The sequence below is a fragment of the Diabrotica undecimpunctata genome, chromosome 10 (assembly GCF_040954645.1).
Source record: "Diabrotica undecimpunctata isolate CICGRU chromosome 10, icDiaUnde3, whole genome shotgun sequence".
NCBI classification, from domain to species: Eukaryota; Metazoa; Arthropoda; class Insecta; order Coleoptera; family Chrysomelidae; genus Diabrotica; species Diabrotica undecimpunctata.
In genome coordinates, this window is record NC_092812.1 from 44,960,405 (window position 1) to 44,981,001 (window position 20,597).

At 31.1% G+C, this 20,597-nt stretch overlaps 1 protein-coding gene across 4 annotated transcripts in view; it reads right to left on the reverse strand.

The window, feature by feature from the left end:
- LOC140451891 (galactosylgalactosylxylosylprotein 3-beta-glucuronosyltransferase P-like) overlaps positions 1-20,597 on the reverse strand; it is a 78,456-nt gene that overhangs the window by 29,824 nt on the left and 28,035 nt on the right. Inside the window, exon 1 of one of the 4 annotated variants that reach the window (XM_072545837.1) lies at positions 15,399-15,569. The exons of 2 other annotated variants lie outside the window; for them this stretch is intronic. The gene's annotated coding sequence lies outside the window, so the exon portion shown is untranslated. Of the gene's footprint in view, positions 1-630; positions 876-15,398; positions 15,570-20,597 lie in introns of those variants that run through there. One more of the 4 variants, XM_072545836.1, reaches the window with a different exon arrangement.

Sequence of the window (20,597 nt, forward strand, 5' to 3'; positions counted from 1 at the left end):
ATTTTGCAGTATTTAAACTTATTTCTTCTTATGTTTTTTAATAATATTGATGAACTGTCCCTTCATTATTTTTAAACTTATTGTTGCAAAAAAAATTAGATTGAGATAAACAAATAAAATAAATTTTAAACTATTTGACCGATCGCTTTGAAATTTTATCCATATTTTAAGCACCACCACGTTTTTTGCCTTAATTTGTTAATAACTAATTCAAAAGTCCAAAAAATCGACTGCAGGAAACATCTAGTTTCTTGCAATAGAGGCCCATACTACTCAAAATAGTGAAGTTTGCCTGGAGGGGTCAGTGCCACAAGAAAAATTTTATTTCCCTGGACTAAACATAAAATTAAAAAAAAAACAATTCCAGCAGCATGAAGCAAATACTGCACGAGCAATATGTACTGCATGAGCAAAGAACAAATTAGACTCCTAAATGTACAACTTTTATAATATTTGGTATTATGCATTTGTTAGGATGTAATATTTATTGTCACTATTTTTTTTTTGTTGTATAACGTGACTATTTCCTTAAATATTTTTTTATAAAATTATCATCCACGTCAATCATTTACCCCCTGTTTTAAATTTAAACAAATCTTGAAATCAAATAATGTTATTTGTATTGCTTACCACTTTTAATATACCACTAATTTAAACATGAAACTAAGTCACTTATCCTAAAAACAGTAAAAATCGTGAAGGACTTGTTCTAATCACTTTACTACTACTCACTTGTACGGTCATTCCAATCTAAAATAGAATTGAAACAACCGATAATACTGAATAAAATTATACTATATCCTTAATATTACTTATCGTTTTGCTTCCCGTCTCACTGAGATCGTTTTAACTCGTAAACGGACAACATGTAACTAAAAATCACTTTCATTGATGCGGAGGAAGTAGTTGTTATTTGGCACTTTGCAAAATACACCAATAAAAATTAACGCAGTTTTAACTGCAGTTTGTAGTACTAGCAGAATTATATTTTTCATGTACCTATAGTGCATCTAGTCCTAATTGAACGTGCGATATAGCATACCGCTGCCGGTGCTTTAATGTAGTAGCATGTTCAGCGGCGTCCACAATTTTTTGTTGGATTATTGTTGGAAACTTTTTTTAAAAGTTGTAAATAAATATGACTTAAATAGAATATTTTATATACAACTTTCAAAATATAATCCAAAATATAAATTTGTGACAAATTGAAAGTTTTGCGAACCAAAAAATACTTTAGTAAAATGATTAAGACTGTAATGGCGTGGATATCCTAAAAAAGCAGAAAATTCTTTATGGGAATATCCCAGAAATGGAGTCAAAAATGTGTTAAATTTACTTTTGACAGCCATCAACAGCGTCTGCTCCGCAAAATAACATTGAGTTACAATTATAGAATCTTGGTTGAATTTCAATTAAAATTTTATTGCTCTTTTCATTTTTCGTTGATCTATTTCCATTACCACCTCTTTACTTAATTTTTCAGTCCATTTTTATTTCTGTTAGTTTTTGTAACATCCCACAACTTGGAACTGTAGTGTCAGCGAAGAGAGTTAAATTTTGGCATTACTTCTTTTTATACTTATTCTTCATCGTTTGAGCGCTTTCAAATAATTTCCGAACATTTACAGATTCAGTGATTAGCTCCAAACTTTTTCCTTCGAACCTGTATATTTATTCTATTTCAGTCGTTTAATTGCTTGTTCCACTTTTTTCACCGATAGAACTATCCTTAGTATTTCACTTTTCTCTTCTTCTTCCTCTTTATTGGTGTTGACACTGAGGAGTAGGAAGATTGAAACCTCGGTGCCGTTTGACGGTTCTTGTATTTATACAGAACACGATACTGGTACGTCACGACTGAGGAAAGTAGGCAGATAGGGACACCGAACTCGAACGGAACCGTATCCCTCTTTATAATAGCTCTAAAATGGGTGCCGAAACGTCGAGTATTAAATTCCCAACGCGGTTCTTCCCGAGAACTTAGTAATTTTCATTAGGGAGATTATGTTCACTGTAATACCATAGGGGTCATTCAAGTATTATGTTATGTAACGCAATTTGGGGATTTGTAAAACGTCACTGTGCGTTATAGGGATGGGAGGGCCGTTCGAAAAACGCGTTACGTAACATTGTTTTTTATTTAAATAAAAAACCTATGGAATTAACATCTCCCAAGTTTTCAATCCTTTTCGTTTATGTTTTACGGGGAATCTCTCGGTTGTAATTTTGTTCCTTTTGTTTATGTTTTGCGGCGAAACCTCCGACTGTATTCTTACGTCCTTTTTATTTTGTTTTCGTTGTTAGTAATACACAGAAACACGTTGCTCTAGTCAGTGTTGACAACTTGAAAATTGACAACTACTATGTTTCAGCGGAGCATAGAAAGCCTAGACATAGCTTGCAGGACTCTTAGAATCTAATCTGATATGGTATAGCACTCACGTCCGAGAATCGCAATATTTCTTGTAAGTGATTAAATGCTAGATCTATTTCACATCGCACAATACTGCATCCTTCAGCGACTTGCTACCAAAAGGGCAATGAGAGCAGGGCATACCCTAGAGCAGATATTGGATATGATCACAACTCTTTAATTGCCGATGCAAGAGTCGGGCTAAAATAAATAGAGATAAAACATCAACAAAATAATTTTACTACTTTAGATGTCAACAAAAGTATTTCGTGAACAGATGACGAAAATAATAGAAGAAATAATATACCTAATATATTCAGTGAATGACGAAAGAAATGCTAGATCTTATGTAACTAAGAAGATAATACAAGTACAAGGCACACAAACACATAAGAAAACAGAGAGCAATAAAACAAATAAAGAGATGTTCAGAAACAAAACAATTAGAAAAGAAGCACATGTTCAATTTGCAGCACAAGAAAGTTCGTAAAGTTGCTGGCCTGGAATAAGAAAAACATCTTAATAGAGATTACAGAAAAAATTAACATGGAGTAACTATATAACTGAATTGTTCCAAGGTGACAGGCCAAACATACAGAGCAATGTAAATAAAGAAGGACCTAAAATTTTAAAATCTGAATTTCTCCATGAAACTGGACCAGACAACATCCCAGCTGAACTCTTAAAAATAATACATGATGACCACATCAGTGCTCTAGTTTAGCTTTTTAATGATGTATATACTACTGGTATAATACCTGAGGAGTGGCTGAAGTCTGTTTTTATAGCCATTTCAAAGACACAGCGGACAAAAAGATGCTACGAATACAGTTAATTGGTCTGATGAGCCACACATTCAAACATTTTTTTCTTCATATTATTCATTGCAAAAGAGACCTAGGTGAAACCCAGATTGGATTTAGAAATGCGATGGGTACCCGTGAGACACTTTTTGGCTAAGGAAAACGTAAAAAATTGTTAAATTGGCAATACAAGTTTATTATTGCGAATTAGAAATCTCTTGTTTATTTATTATTACCGCAATTACTTTCCGCAACGTAATTGTTACTTTTAGGTAAAAATGATCACTTGGGTGTTACGTAACGTTAAGGTAGGTGGAGGGGTGCAGAAAAACGTTACGATGCGTTACATGGGGGGAGGGGAGTTACACATCTTCAAAACTTGCATTACGTAATACATGAACGCCTCCATAGTTACTACGACGCGACGTTGCTTTTGTTTGGTGTTAATATATTTTGTTATTATATGGTTAGTTTCGTATTTTTCTATTTTTACGTTTGGAATTATATTAAAAGAAGTAAAAATTAGAAGTAAAAAATTGAGACGAAGTCATCGATAAATGATGAAATAACATGGTCCGAAGTTGAAAGAAACATGAGACATCTATTTCTGTTCCTTATAATGATATTACAGATTTATCGTTAAAAGGTAGTGCACCAACAAGAAAAACTGAGGAGTCCTACAAGTATTGCACGCATTTATTTAAATTTATAATCTGACGACAATTTAACACTTAATAAAAGTAGCAAGGTCAGTAATAAATATATCAGTGGTAATGGATATTCACGGTAATAAGAACTAAAGTTACGAGGGCACGCAGGAGACGACATTATATTACATAAATTGCAAATAACTATAGAGAACAGTATTACAACTACGTATTTAAGGAAATAATCAATAGTAATATATGTTTATAATTCAACAATGAGCGTATTGAGTTGTGAATCGTATCTTAAGAAATATTATTCTAAAATGTCTAAATAATGACAACATCTCTCAGTAATACTAATTTCTTTGATTTTATTATATCTGGGATTATATTTCAAAACCGCGTTTTAAATGCAAATTTAATGTTTTTTTAAGCAAACCGTAGAAATGAATGTAATTATTTTCGATTTATTACTATTAAATAAAGCTTTCAACATGTATACAGTCAATAACGATTTTCTAATATTTTGAACAGAAAATAACAAAAATTATTACAATTTCAAAGTGACCTAAATGTTATGCTGGATAGCTTATTTATAGTCTAGGTGCAAGGGGAGATTGAGTATGCACTTTTATATCCAATCGGTATCTTGACGTTTTTTTTTTTGGTTTTTGGTGCGTAGATTCGATTTTTCGAGGTTACCAGGCTGAAACTTCGTCAGATAATTTGTTGTTAATAATTTAATTGTTTAGTTAATTGTATCTCCTTAAATATTCGAGATATTTAATAATACCAAAATGAAAATTGTTCCTTTTGAAAAAATTAACAAAATAGCGTTTGGTAAACTTTAATCCCATTGTTATATCAAATTTCGTGAAAAACAATTCCAAAATCGACATTCGATGGGGCTTTTCCAAGAATAACTTAGCTTTCATACGTGCGATTAACTTCCAAAACCCTCGTTTAAAAGGTAAGTGTTTCAGCTTTAAAAAAAACTTTGCAAAGTTACTATTAAAAAAGTCATAACAATTAAACAAACATTTCGCTATAAACTTTAAAAATCTGGAACTTATAGGACAACTCAAAAAACACTTTAAGCTTTAGTAAATGTTTCTATATTAAATTTTGACACCGATGTAGAACTTTCACTTACGCGCTCTGAGGCGTACGCTCAGCTCGCAGCAAATATGAATGCAAGTAAACCGAACGCGTAAATCAATTTTCAATATCTCGGCAAAAAATTAACATAGAAACATTTAGCAGAGCTTAAAATGTTCGTTTTTAATTGTTCATTTATCCTCTTTTAAGTTTCTATAGTTTCTAAACTACTTACTAATCTAAACTATTCATTTTTATATAATTTTAATACTTTTTACGGCGACGTATGCTGGATAAATTTCTGTAAGACATGTATCTAAGTGTTGCTACGGCACTGGTAGCAATTAACTTACACGTCTTAAATTCTACCTAGGTAAATTCTCCAGCAAATTCTCATAAAAGCCGAAAATGTATTCAAAAGATATTTTTACCCACAGATTAACTTTCTCCGACCAATTCCAAAAATTTCCCTGTTAGAAAAGAATTCAAAAGTTGGGTTTTACCTACCTCTGTATAGAAATATCGAAGTTGTCCTCCGTTCCCCGCAAATTCCTTGCAATAGTCAGGCATTGCAATCAGAATTTTAAGTATAGTATAAAATTGTATCCCAGCTGAGCTGGTCGCTTCTTGTTTAGAGGTTGAACTCTCGCATATTAGTTATTGTTACATAGCTTATGTCGCTTGTTTTACATGCCGCTAAGATTTTTATGCGAATAAATTATAACCGAATTCACAATAAGTGTGAAGAATACCGAAGTCGTTCTCAATATAGTTTTAGAAAGGGTACAGGCACTAGAGAAGCAATTATGGGATTGACACTGATGGCAGAAAGGTATCTTGAGGTTCAAAAACGGCTGTATGTATGCTTTGTCGATTATAGAAAGGCCTTCGACCGCATCAAACACGAAAAATTGATTAAGGTGCTAAAAGAAGTAGGGTTGGACGGACACGACATAGCTATCATAAGTAATACACACTGGAACCACACAGGATGCGTTCGAATAGAGAACGGAAACACCAAGTACATCAACATAGAACGAGGAGTGCGTCAAGGGTGCATTTTATCCTCCCTATTATTTAATATATATGCCGAAGATTTTCGTGAAGATCACCCTGAAGGTGCCACAGCCAATTGAATCATCATTAACAATATAAGATATGCCGATGACACCGTAGTATTAGCAGAAACAGAAGACCAACTAAAAATATTGATGAACATATTATCAGAAGAAAGTCACAGGCTGGACTTGGACATTAACTTTTCCAAAACCAAAATTCTGGTATTCCACAAAAACCCCTATGAACAAGTTACACCTAACATACAAATAAATGGTATCACCCTTCAGATTTCCCAAAGCTTCATATACCTGGGCAGAGAACTAAATAGTCAACTATACCACTCAAAAGAAATTAGAAGACGCATTGAAATAGCAAGATCTGGTTTCATGAATATGCGTAAAATGCTCTGTAACCCCAAGCTATCAGTCTCAATAAGATTGAGAACACTCAAGTGTTATGTGTGGTCTCTATTACTATATGGCTGTGAGACCTGGACATTAAAACAGTATGACGTCAAAAAATTAAATTCATTTGAAATGTGAATGTACCGCCGAATGCTAAGAATAAGCTGGACCAGCAGAACTACGAATGAAGAAGTACTGTGAGCAATGAACACATGTCCTCATCTGGTCAATACTATCAAAATTAGAAAGACGTCATATCTAGGATACATAATGCGCCACAGGGAATTTGAGCAGCTCCAGGTAATATTAGAAGGCAAGATTGAAGGTAAAAGGGGCATAGGAAGAAAGAAAAAATCTTGGCTACGAAACATCAGAGATTGGACCCAGAACGTCAAGCCCAGAACAGACAGAAATTTGCCATATTGGTCGCCAACCTCAACAGAGAAGGCACTTAGGAGGAGGAGGACATAGCTTATAATTATAAGCTGAACGCTCATTTTTAATCAAGTATTCTAATATTGAAGAAAACATCCTTAGTTGAAGTGATAACTATTAGTAATATTTTAATCTGTCTCAGTGCGCGTGTAGTGTGTCGCTGGTGTAAGGTGGACAGTGATCGGCGGTTTCAATAAAAGAACTTGCGCTAAAACTTTGGCTAGATATTAACTTAGTTGTAGTAACATTCAATGATTAAACTACGTGTTGTTTAAACTGCTTGTGTTCTTATTTCACACGCCAGTGGGTGGTCCTTCAACTTGGAAGTAATTACATTACTTACTACGCTCTAAATGGTAGGAAGATCGCCATCCTAATTTGTTGAACAAATGTCCGTTTAATTCTACCATATGCTAAACATCGAATGCTAATTATATCTATAGGTTATGTTCATTGCCCCAAACTCATATTTAACCGAAAAGGTTATAAAATAATAGTAAACTTAAATACTTATGTATTACAGTTATAAATAATATCTTTTAACACTAAATTTGCCACAAAAAAAATTTATTTGAACATCAAATATATACGTGTTATTATTTCTTAAATTATGCTTAATATTTTTACAATTACTTTTTCTTAAAAACAATCATTCAAATATATTTTACACAAATTAATTCTTATAAACTTTGTATAATTATAAATAAAAAGTATGGAAATAATCTGTATATATAATTAACATATTTTAATTGATGTACTTAATTTTACTATTTTTATTTATAATTATACAAAGTTTATAGCAATTAATTTGTTTAAAATATATTTATAATGTTTTTTTAGTCAAGAACGGTTCTTTGTAAAAATAATAAGCCTAATTCAATAAAAATTATTACGTATAGATTTGATTTTCAAATAAAATAATTAATTCTCTTGTAAAATTTATTTTAAAAGATATTTATAACTTAATACATAAATATTTCAGTCATCAATCATTTCATAATCTTTTCTACTAATAATAACGAGAAAAAAGCAAAATTTTGCAAAATAAATATTTATTTTAAAATTTTTAAACAAATTACTCGGTTAAATAAACAATTCACAAATTAACTAATTGAATTTTTATAATCTATGCAAAAAGTCACACCGAATTAAAAAAACACCAATTTTCGTTGATTAGAACCGGAGATATTGCGACTTAAAGTTGAATTAATGAATTCATTGAATTAATAAATTCAGTTTTTAAAATAGTAAAATCGAGAAATAAGAAAAGGACTAACTAGGGTTTAAAGATAGGTTTAAGGGTAGGTAAAAAAAATTCAGAAATTCCTCTGATTGTAAAAATTGTTTGTCTTTAAATTTGTCTGGTTAATTGGCTCGGCCAAGGCCATCAATATAAAAAAAAAAAAAAAAAATTCAAAAATTCGTGTAAAAATGTCAACATTTCGAATAAAAAAATTAATTTCTTATATGTTGATGCGTCTGTGGTATTTTAAATGTATATAAGCTTATAATCACAGTACTTTCGTAAACTTAATTACAAATATTTTACATAAATTTTTTAATTGTTAAAAATAAGCCTTTCTCTTCAATTTGGTGTTGTCAGAATTCATGCAGACCTAATAGTTTTTCGCATAATAACGTTGTAGGTATATATATATATATATATATATATATATATATATATATATATATATATATATATATATATATATATATATATATAATAACATAAGTTCAGTCTGCACTGAACTATTTAAAATGGAAGAGGAACACACCACACAGCAATACATGAATTGAGAGAATTATTTTTTGTAATTTTTCTATTTTACTCGATATAAATACAATGCCGTCTGCTTATCAGAAGTGATATGGGGTTTGCCCCTTTCAGTTGATACTTAAGTTGTTTCAGTCTTGTTTTTTAAATATATCTTCAAGTACTCTGTTCAACACTTTTCAGGATACGATATCTTCCTGTGTGATTTCAGATGTATTGTAATGGGTTCAATTTTGAGTGAAATTCTGAGAGGTTCGATTTTTATTGCTGACTTCTTCTCTCAGTATTAGTAACCAGACCTGCTACGTTCTGATGATGTGTTTGCTACACATTTTTCTTCATTTAGTAAGATGAGGACTGCTTCTTTGATTTATTTTCGTTTTGCTGTCTATTTCCTCCATAAATATTGGAAAAAATAAGTATATACAAGGAAGAGCAAGACTTCTTCATTCTTTTTTGAATTCTTAAGGACCTTAAAAGGATAACCATTGAAGAACCAGCTTTAAATATATTAAAATTGTTGGGTAATAGGTAACTAAATTTCTGTCGAAAACATAGACACCAATCAAGACTTATCACATAACTTAGATATGTAAAGGATCCCATAGTATCCTGGTTGTAGACAGCCTCCTTGTAGTTCTAATGAAGATATGTCTAGATATACTAATTCCTGGAAAAGATTATTTTGTTTTCAGACTTGATATATTATTTAAATTAAATATGTTACTCTCATACGAATTTAGATTCATATCACGTATTTGTGGCTTAAAAAATGTTACAATTAGCGAAACAACTTCATAAAGTGATGGTTTAGTGTTTTCTAAGGGCTTAAAAGATTGGTGAAAATGACGCTACACGGTCTGTTGTTACATTCAGGCCTGCAGCTCACATCCCTTTTTGAGACTTAACCAATTAAATTTTGTATTAAAGATTATTATTTATTGATAAATGAAGTGGAACAGCATATTATTGCATATATATATTTTAGATTTCGCAACGCTGTGTCTGTAATAAACATTTGATTTTATCTCTTACATAAACAGTAAATTGTGCAGTAAACAAAGTTTAAAATTTAAATAATGTATGTGGAACAATTTTAAAGGTTAACTACTGACGTAAAAATAAAAACAACAATAAAATAAAAGTTTGCTAAAAAATAAGACAAAAAATGGTAAGTCATAAAATCACAAATAGGTAAATAGGTTAGATGATAACGATATATCATTCGGCTAGAACTTCGGACGAATTGTAAAGTTCTGTTGCCGGCCTTATAAAATATAACGGGAAGAGAGGAATATAAAAAATATTCAACAATTTGAAAAAATGGAAAAAATAATATAAAATAATATTTGAAAATTTTTTAGACATCCACCTGAACCTAAAAGTAAGTGAAAATGTGCATAAAATAGTCTATAGACACTGTCATACGGAAATAACTAATGGCAAAGAGAGAATATTTCTAAATAATGATTAAACGACAGAAGCAAGAATCATATCTGCATATCTAATCACATTAAGTAGTTCCCCGTTGATTTTTATTCCATATGGTTGTATCTCAAGTGCCTTTTTAAATAACTGGTCCGAGTAAACATTGAACAATGTTGGCGACAAAATGCAACCTTGTCTGACTCCTCGTTGTATGAAGATTTTATCGGTGTAGTTATCTCCAATTTTTACGATAGCAGTTTGATTCCAGTACAAATTTTAAATGACATGAATATCCTTGTCATCTATTCCGATTCTTCAGTATTTGCATTAATTTTACATGCTGTACTTTATCGAATGCCTCTTCGAAGTCTACGAAACATGCAAATACATATTTTCTTTGGTCACGGCATTTTTGTAATAGGATGTTAAGCGCAAAAAGTGCCTCCCTGGTTCCCATAGTATTTTTAAAACCAAATTGGGTATCTTCGAGATCTTCTTCGGATTTACGTCTAATTCTGTTGTGAAGTACTCTTAGGAAAATTTTAAAAGTGTGGCTCATTATGCTAATTAATCGATATTCTGAGCATTTTCTCGCATTGTGTTTTTTAGGTATTGCGACCCAATCTGTGGGAATCACTCCGGTGTTATATATCGAATTAAATATATGTGATCAAATTGTTAATTTTAGCTGTGTAGACCGTCATATTTTATTAGCCAGGAGAAGTAATGTTGTAATGATGTTATTTTTCATTAATTTCTTTATAGCAAAATTAATTGTACCACTAAAACAATAAAATTATTTAATTTTCAATTTGAATTATTAATATTCTCTATGTTTAGACGTAATATTTTATTATTTTTCATTGTTAGTGTATATTATTGTAATTTATAAACATTAAACCAATTAAATTAAGATGTCAACTTAGATAGGGAGACACAATATCACAAAACTTGTTGAATTGTTCAACTAGTCGTTGAATAAATACATAACCAATAAAATACGGATCAACTACCTACAAGAAAAAAAAAATAACATAATTGACATCTTAGAAATATCAACAGAAGCCCAGGAAGCAAATACATAACGGGAAAAATATTGAAATACGGAGAATCGCAACTAACAAATGCAAATCAAAAATACTTGGAACCACCAAACATACAATACGAAAATTCTAGCACAATATGTTGGCTGTATTACTGTACATATCTAAACATGTGGTCATGTTCATTCGCTTTTAATCAGACGGTTTATCAAGTAAAAAGAAATAAAATAAATAAAGCAGTACACGTTTGAACATATGCGCAAAGCTCATCAGGTTGATAGTGCTTGATGAAGTGATGAAAGATGAAAGATTCCAGAAAAAAGAATGTGCTAGATGAGATGACCCTTTGGTATTAATTCTATTTAACATTGTACTAGAAAAAGCAATAGAAAAAGCCAATAAAAATGGATTAATCACCTTATATCTTAAAAATATCAATGCCTAGGGTTTACTGATGACTTCTTAGTTAAGACTGAAACAGAATAAAAGAAACTATAAAAAAATTAAAAGAAAAAGCGATAACAAAAGGACATTTCATAAATAGGAAGTAAACAAAATGGATTGGAAAAAGAGAAATCAAACGATTTCTACCTGCGAAAATGGATTGGATTGACAATCCTACAAACTACGCAGGATAACATGTTGAAAAATTAAAATGGAGCTTCGCAGGACACAATGCCCGACTTAAGGATCAAAGATGGAAACACGAAATACAACAATAAGGACCATGGTTAGAAAAACAAAGCAGAGGAAGACCACAAATGAGATGGGCTGATGACATTGAGAAGATCGGGGGACACAACTGGAAGCAAGTGGCGCAAAATAGAAAACACTGGATTGATTTGGGGGAGACCTATATCCAAAGTTGGATTAATTAAGGCTGAAGAAGAAGAAGAACATATGGACAATATATCAAGATAATAAAACAAAAAGAATTAGTTATAAATTGAAAAATGTAGGATTCGATTACCTACCTTGGATGGACTTTCAGATATAAACCGTACCCCCGTTGAGATGGCTTCCCAGAATTCAATTTTTTTCATTTTTTTACGTTTCCGCTTCGAAAACTTCCCGTTTTCGAAGTGGAACTTTTATAATGACGTTGTATTACTTTTTTTATTTAATCAAATGCTGAAGCGAGCGTCTCGGATTTAGCGCCTTGAGAAGGCGTCACTGGTAGCGTCACGAAATAGCGGTTCTTCACATCGATTCACTACTCTCGATCAATTCGTTTCTAGTCATCATATATTTATTCTAAGTAGGTTTAAATTAAAAACTGCATAAAAAATAACTTAATAATTAAATAAAATAAATGAAAAATGGAAAATTAAAAGAATATCTGTCAATACAAGATGTAGTATAACAAACAAAAAAATAAAATTTCGAGACTAGAATTCGATTTGTAACGATTTAATTAATTTAATTTAATTTAATTTAATTTAATAATTTAATTTAATTTAATTTAATTTAATTTAATTTAATTTAATTTAATTTAATTTAATTTAATTTAATTTAATTTAATTTAATTTAATTTAATTTAATTTAATTTAATTTAATTTAATTTAATTTAATTTAATTTAATTTAATTTAATTTAATTTAATTTAATTTAATTTAATTTAATTTAATTTAATTTAATTTAATTTAATTATTTCATTTAATTTAATTTAATTTAATTTAATTTAATTTAATTTAATTATACCATCTAATTCTCTGTGCTTTTATTGTTCTCTTGACTGTGTTCTCTTGACCCATATATTCTTGTATTTCGTGATTCATCCATTGTCTTGCATGCTCTTCGTTTTTCTTCTTTAGTTCCAGTATTTTTCTCATAATCTTTCTCTCAAAAACTTTAAGTTGCTCTTCTTGTCTTACTGTTAATGTAAATGTCTCTGCAGCATGTAATACTATTTACTAAACTGCATAAAAACTCAAATTATGAAATGTGTTTTAAATGTTTTTACTGTTTGTTTTAATAATCATAAACAATTGAAAAATGCTTACTTTCGGGTTTTATTTGCAATAAATTTTTTGTTTATAAACATTTAGAAAATCTCATTTTACAAAATAAGTGTTTTCAAGAAAGTCGACTGTAGAACGTTTTCATCAAGAATGCTTGTTTTTTCGCAATATTTTTTTGCTAAAATGATAATAAAAAAAAACGGGTGTCGGTAGAAGTTATACTTCTATACACGCGTTCACCGTTAAAAATTTATATAGGAGTCAATCTGCACAATCATTACATATGTAATGCTATAGATAAGAGAGAGAAGAAAGAGAAAAAGAATTAGTTATATAGGTATATGGTGCATCGTTTGCTGTATATAAACATTTGACCTGTAATAGGAGTATAGTAAATGAAGGATTGTATCAATATTTTAATGAAAATATATATTTTTATTTTTATATATGTATAAAAGGAGTTGAATGCAAAAAAAAATTTACATATACTGTGCAGTAAAATTCATTGTTTATTTTGTTATTAATATAAAAATTACAATACAATAAATACTGCAACATATTTCAATATAATACAATATAAATTAAAATGTAATATTCTCATAAGGATTTAAAACTGCCAATTACATAACTTACTTTACGAAGATAAAAATAAAAAACCAACAACTCGGATTATGTTGTATATTTTCATTTTATTTTAAAATTTATGTTTTTTGCGTATATTACATATATTTAATAAGATTAACGTGAGTTTTTAAATATTTCAAAAATAAAAAGGGAAATTCATAATTGGGATTCGAACTCACAACCACCAGCGTATGAACCAAACACGTAAAGGATTTGCCAATTAGACATGACACTAACGGATTTCAAAATTGACAGTTCTCGTTAAAACAGTGATTATTTTGAAATAGAAAAGCCTAAAATAATTATAAACGTTTAATTTTAAATAATACAAAACATATCACATAAATAATAATATTAATAAATATTATATTATATTATATTATATTATATACGTATATATAATATATATACTATTAAATATATATATACAAAAGGAACATTTTTATTCTCGAGAGAGGAAGAGAGAGAATATTTCTTCTGTCTCTCTCTTACTCATTAACTTACATATGTAATGGTTTCACAGATTCACTCTCATGCAAATTTCCAACGCCGACCGTGCGTATACAAGTATAACTTCAATATAACTTCAAAAACCGCGACGGAAAAAAAATTTTGATGCTCACGAGATGATACGTCTCTTCTATTGACTATTTTATTATCCCCCAGATATTTCAGATGAAAAATAGCGCCCAGTAATTTTTCGATTTTTATATGCTACGTTTCCCGAGGTGTATTAAAACTGCTTCTTATTTTTTAATCACATAGAATGCAAAAAAAATATAAAAATTGAATTCTGGGAGTAAGGGTATTTTGCCTAACTTAACGGGGGTAACCTTTGAAAAAAAATCTTACATATAATTACGACGGGTAACCGCGCTGTTTATATGCTTTTAATAAGGGTTTACGAAATACAAATATATCTAAATCTAAAATAAAAACAGGTAAAACAGCCAGTGCCATATGCCCCGGAGACTTAAACTATACCTAATAAAAAAGAACAGGAGAGGTTATCTGTGGGGAACAAAAAAGTTATTTGGTAAAATAAAAATAAATGTACAACAGATAACAATAACAAATGAAGAAATTGCGAACCTATATTAACAACTCAATATTGTAGCATAGTATAAAAAAGAAACGAAAGAAAAGAAAGTTGTGGTTAAACTGTGATTGTAGCCATAATAAAAACACAGCGAATAAGATGTTTAGGTGATTTCTGCAGAAGAAGGTCACAATCAAGAATACTTACTGAAAATGATCATATACGATAAATTGTTAGGAAAAAACGAAGCACCTAAATCCATAAAATAAAGAAAATATAAAGAAACTCAAAATTACAAATTGAAAACATGTTCAAATGGCAGATATCAAGAAAGAATGAAGACATCAGTAAACTCAACTATGGGCATATTAGTTATTATTGTATTGATATTATTATATAGCATCAATCAAATTCTTTTTCAAATTTTTCTTGTATAGATAAACGACAAAATATTTTTTGTTTATGGATACATTTTGTAACTATATGTATGATAATTTTTTTGGCAGTTTACACATAATAGTCTAGACAAATCTAAGAATAATCTTAAAATGCACTCATTACTCACTGACGTTACTAGCATGAGGAGTTTGCACTTTGTGCCGATCTATTTTTTATAGTTCATAGTAAATAGCTAATAATATCACATGAAATAATCAAATACATAAACTTACAGCACATGCTCGTTTGAAATATTCAGGAGAAAGCACGTAACTCTTCGATTTATCAATATCACTCTAGGATTAGCTTAATTTCCTAACACTACACCGAAGAATATCGGTTTTATTTCGGGTTAACTGCAAACATTTTATAAAAGTTAAACTGACTGATTTTTTATTAGTTGTCAACATTTAAAACTTAAGACTGGTACTTAAATTCAAGATAAATTCTTAATTACATAAGGATTAAAATGTTCATTGAATAAAATATTTAAGAGAAACAGTGCCGTAGATGGAGGATGTAATTAAATATCTATGGATTAATTATTATAACATATGTGTATACCCAGTGCACAACATAAGTGGATATAGAAGAGGTTGCGAGGGAACTATTAACCATATTAAAACTGCATTAAAACTGTTGGCTATACTTAATCAATAATACAATAATTTTTGATAAATTTTATTTGTGAGCCATCTTCAGAAAAAAATTAGACATGCTAATTTCAAAACTTTAGTAAATTATCTTTAAACTTTATTAAAAACAAATAATTGTTAGACAACTTCTTCTTCTTCTCATATCCTTTTCCCTCTCAGGCATCAGATTGGGATTCCGGTTCTTCCTTTACCCATTTTTTCCATGCATTTCTATTTTTGGCCTTCGCCTTTAATTGTTCTATACTTTTTCCTTTATTCCTCCCTATTTATATGATCTAATCTATCCATTTCTTTCTGGGTCTTCCCTCTCTCCTTTTCCTTCTATTTCCCAATTCTAATATTTGCCGTGCAATTCTTTCTGGTTTCATTCTATTAATATGTCCGAACCAGAATAGTTGCTTCTGTTTAATGCACTCAGCAATACGTTCCTGTTTAATCATTTGTCTGATATCTTCATTTCTGATCCTGTACCATTTTGTTTTTTCGCACATTTTTTTCAATTTTTTATTTTATTTTGTTATTTTATTTTTTTTTTTGTTATTTTTGAATAATGTTTTTTCTGAATTGTCCAGTTTTCACTTGCGTACGTTATTATTGGCACTATTATCGTATTGTGGATTTTTCTCTTAACTTCCATTTTTGTAGCATGTTCTCGTTTATAAATATCACCCAGTATCAGAATCCTCAGTAAAAAAATCTAAAGGATTTAGATTTGCAGATCTAGGAAGCCATAAAACAGGTCCTTCTCTTCAAATCCAGCGTCCGGGGAATTTTTTTAATTTGATAAAGTAATGTGCAGAAGCACCATCTTGTTAGCACCAACAAATTAAATCTAGTAGCTAATACAACATGATCAAGCAATAACAGGTCAAATTGTCATTTAAGAAAATGAAAATATAACGCAAGTGGTTAGGTAGAATGTTTGGACCGATTACATTATTTAAGAATCTAGTCCAAATATTAACTGACCATCATCTTTGTGATATATTTTAACTCTTTAATTTAGTTTTAATTTTTATAACTCCATTCACGAGTTATTAGCATTTATGATCCTTGTCTGGGGAAATGTTCACTTATCAGTAAACATAATATTTTTTACAAAATGTGAAATAATTTTTACAAAATCCAATAACCATCTACAAAAATGAATCAAAAGCTCCACAGCTTGGTGGAACAACGGCTTGAAGAAGCTAAGGGCAGATGCCCGAATCCTATTTAACAAAGCCAAACGTATCTAAGACGGATAGCATGCCTATAGGGATATGCTAACACTATACAATAAAGAAATTCGTTAAGCCAAAAGGAATTTATGGAGAGACATTGCAAGATTACAGATATCCCGACCAGCTCTCGATTTCATAAAGTTCTGGCAAAGGATAGTTCTACCGTTATAGAAGTAGGTTTTCTAAAGAAAGCTAATGGCAAATTTACGGAGACCAAAGATGTAAATCTTAAAAGATGTAAATCTTAGATAACTCAGAAACACGAACTTTCTGGCTTTAACAATTCTGAATGATACAGACTGAATATATTCTGAACCAACATAGACCAAAGGCCGACTAGGCCAAGTTCTTTAGATTGGAAAATAGCCACAGAAATAACAACACCAAGCAGAATTAAATGGGCTATAAATAAATTTCAGCCATATAAATCTCCAGAGACAGATGGTCAGATGTGATAGAGGTATTAATACCACACATATACAACATCCTCAAAGCCAGTTTAGCATAAGGGGGTTGTACCGGGAATATGGCAACAGGTTAATAACGCTGGAAAGACTTCTGGATAGGTACATAAAAGACGAAGTGGTAAAAGATAATCCTCTAAGACTCTAAGCAATCGTCAATACGCATACCAACCTGGTAAATCTACTGACTCAGCATTGGATGATAAAAGAGTAGACGGGGCACACCTGTAATAATATGCAGATGAATAAGGGCATCCCTGGAGAATAGGACAGTAATATCCACTTTGAGTAAAGCAACCATTAAAGCAAGCGCAGATGGAGGCTGTCCACAAGGAGGAGTTCTGTCACCTCTACTTTGGTCAACCCTGGTAGATGAACTTCTTTAAAATCTGTCCACAAAAGATTTTTACTGTATAGGATACGCAAATTCGCCCAGGTTGTATCTGAGAGAATACAAGTAGCTCTAAATATAGTTAATAACTGGTGTAAACAAAAGAGACTTGACAATCAATGCTCAAAAACACAAATGATTAACTTTACAAAAAAGATAGCATTACAAGTTTTAAAATCATCACCTTTGGGTGGAACTGAGGTTCCATTTGACAAAAAAACAAAGTATCAGTAAGTGCCAAAAAACTTTTAACTATTTGGATCATAGACCTACATGGAATACTCGTATACGAATACACATAAGGATGTGTGGTAAACATTGGGGGTTCAAACCTAAAATTACCCTTAGGTTATACACAACTTACACAAGGGTCATTAGACCAATGCTAATTATCTATGGGTCTGTGACGTGATGGTTTAAGACGCAGCAAGTGGGAACAATTAGTCTGCGAAGTAATATGCAAAGGCTAGCATGTATGTGTATTACGGGGCCATAAAAACAACTCCTACAGAAGCATTGGAAGTCCTGCTATCACTTCATATCTTTATACAGGGCAAAGTTAGATCTGTGATGTACAGATTAATACATAGTCACCAACACATGAGTCAATCGAAAGCTACGGAGGGGCGAGCTAAAAGCAGATGTAATGAGGCAGCCCATCGATGCAACAACTACAAGATATAGCTTTGACAATAAATTCAAAATTTATATACCAGGTGCCAGACAAGCGCTATTAACCTTGAATAGACCACGTGTCACATCAGGGTTAGTAATGGAGTATCACGAGTCACTAACTCAAGCTTCGGATCGTAATACTATCATACTGAGGTGGGTTAAAGGATACAATAGGAATAAAGGCAATTGCTAAAACTCTTAGGACATGAAGATCCTGTTGGTTGGTCAACTACAACAATCGCGGAAATTGTCAAATGTCACTCCCATATCCAAACCGTGAAAAGATGGGAAGAAAAGCAAGGATTTAGACTTGCCAGGTTAACACCAAGTAATTTTGAAAAGTCAGCATCAAAGAAGTACTTGTGAATGACCAGGAAAAACCTACGCTTGACAGTTGGTTTTTTAACTGATCATTGTTAACTATGCAATCATCTCCATACACTGGGGCTAGTAGACACACGTCTATGCAGGAAGTATGAACAAGAAGACGAAACTGTTTAGCATGTCCTATGTGACTGCGTTATCGTTAATACGTTAGTTCACGTTCGGCGAGTCCTGGCCCACATCTCCCCACATAAGAGAGATGTGGGCTTATGCATCCAGATCACTTATATGCATCCGGATATATAATATAAATTTAGTACAATCAAGTTTTTAATTGATAAACATAACATAAATAATTTAAAAATCTGTGGCAAAAGGATGTCTCCTGGTGACTTTTCCACCTTCCTAGAAATAGCAGGATGGACAATGAACTAAGGACAACAGCTCCCTGGGAGGATGCACAATGGGTCAAAAGTGCTGTGGAACTTAACTCGCCCTCTGTACTCTACAGATACAGAATATACCAGGCAGGGAAGTCTGGAAGAAAGGTGTACTCATACAAGTAGAAGCTACCTGGTACATTTCTTGATAAGTTTATCTAAGAATATCACAATTTTCTAGGTGGAAATAACGGCAATCCGTTACTAAATGGAAGAAATAGAAAAGCAGAAAAGAACGCACCGTTCAATTGCCATCTTCACAGATAGCAAGGCATCGCTTAAGGTACTCAATTCTGAAGAAGTGAATTCTAAGCTAGTATGGGATTTTGTGGGTACCCTAAATAAACTAGGAGACCATAGCAAGGTTACGGTAGTCTGGGTACCAGGGCACGAGGGTTGCAAAGGCATTAACAAGAACGGTTACAAGAAAGTGGTTAGCATACAAATCTCCGGAATGGTAGAGGAATTCACCGGAACAAAGACAGGGAAACAGTCAAAGCCATAGTAGGTATGTTAATAGGACAGCTGTATGTAAGCTAATATGCAGTTGTAGCTGATGGGATTGGCACTCGATGGTCTATGCAACAAAAACATGAAAACAGTCAAAGCCATAGTAGGTATGTTAATAGGTCAGCTGTATGTAAGCTAATATGCAGTTGTAGCTGATGGGATTGGCACTCGATGGTCTATGCAGATTGTGTCAACTAGAGGAAGAAACAGTAGAGCACATTTTGTTCAACCTTGTGGGTTGAAGTGGGAATTGTACTGCATATGTTCTATGCCATGAATTTGTATTAAGTTTACTCTGTTCTAAATATAGTTTAAAGATTTAATTTTAGATTTATGTTAAATATCTTTGACATCTAGCCATACAATATACAGTGTAATCACTATTCTTTAATACAAGATTATCTCATTTTTTTTTTAATCAAACCCCCTTATATAAGTATTGTATTTTGTAGAAAATATTAAAACCTTTCTATCAGTATATGCTTGTACATACCCAGCAGAGAAGAACTATAGATTTTATATTTTTGCAGATGTTTTATTGATAAATTTTGTGTACATGCTCATAAAAAACAAATAAAAAATAGGAAGATTACAATCTAATTTTTTAAATATAAATCAAAATATTATCAAAGAATAAATAAAACGTAGGTATGATAGTAAAAATTAGTTGAATTTAATATCTTACCATGTTACAAAATAATATTTACCTAACCGATAATCTATATTAAAAAATAATACATTGTCTATCT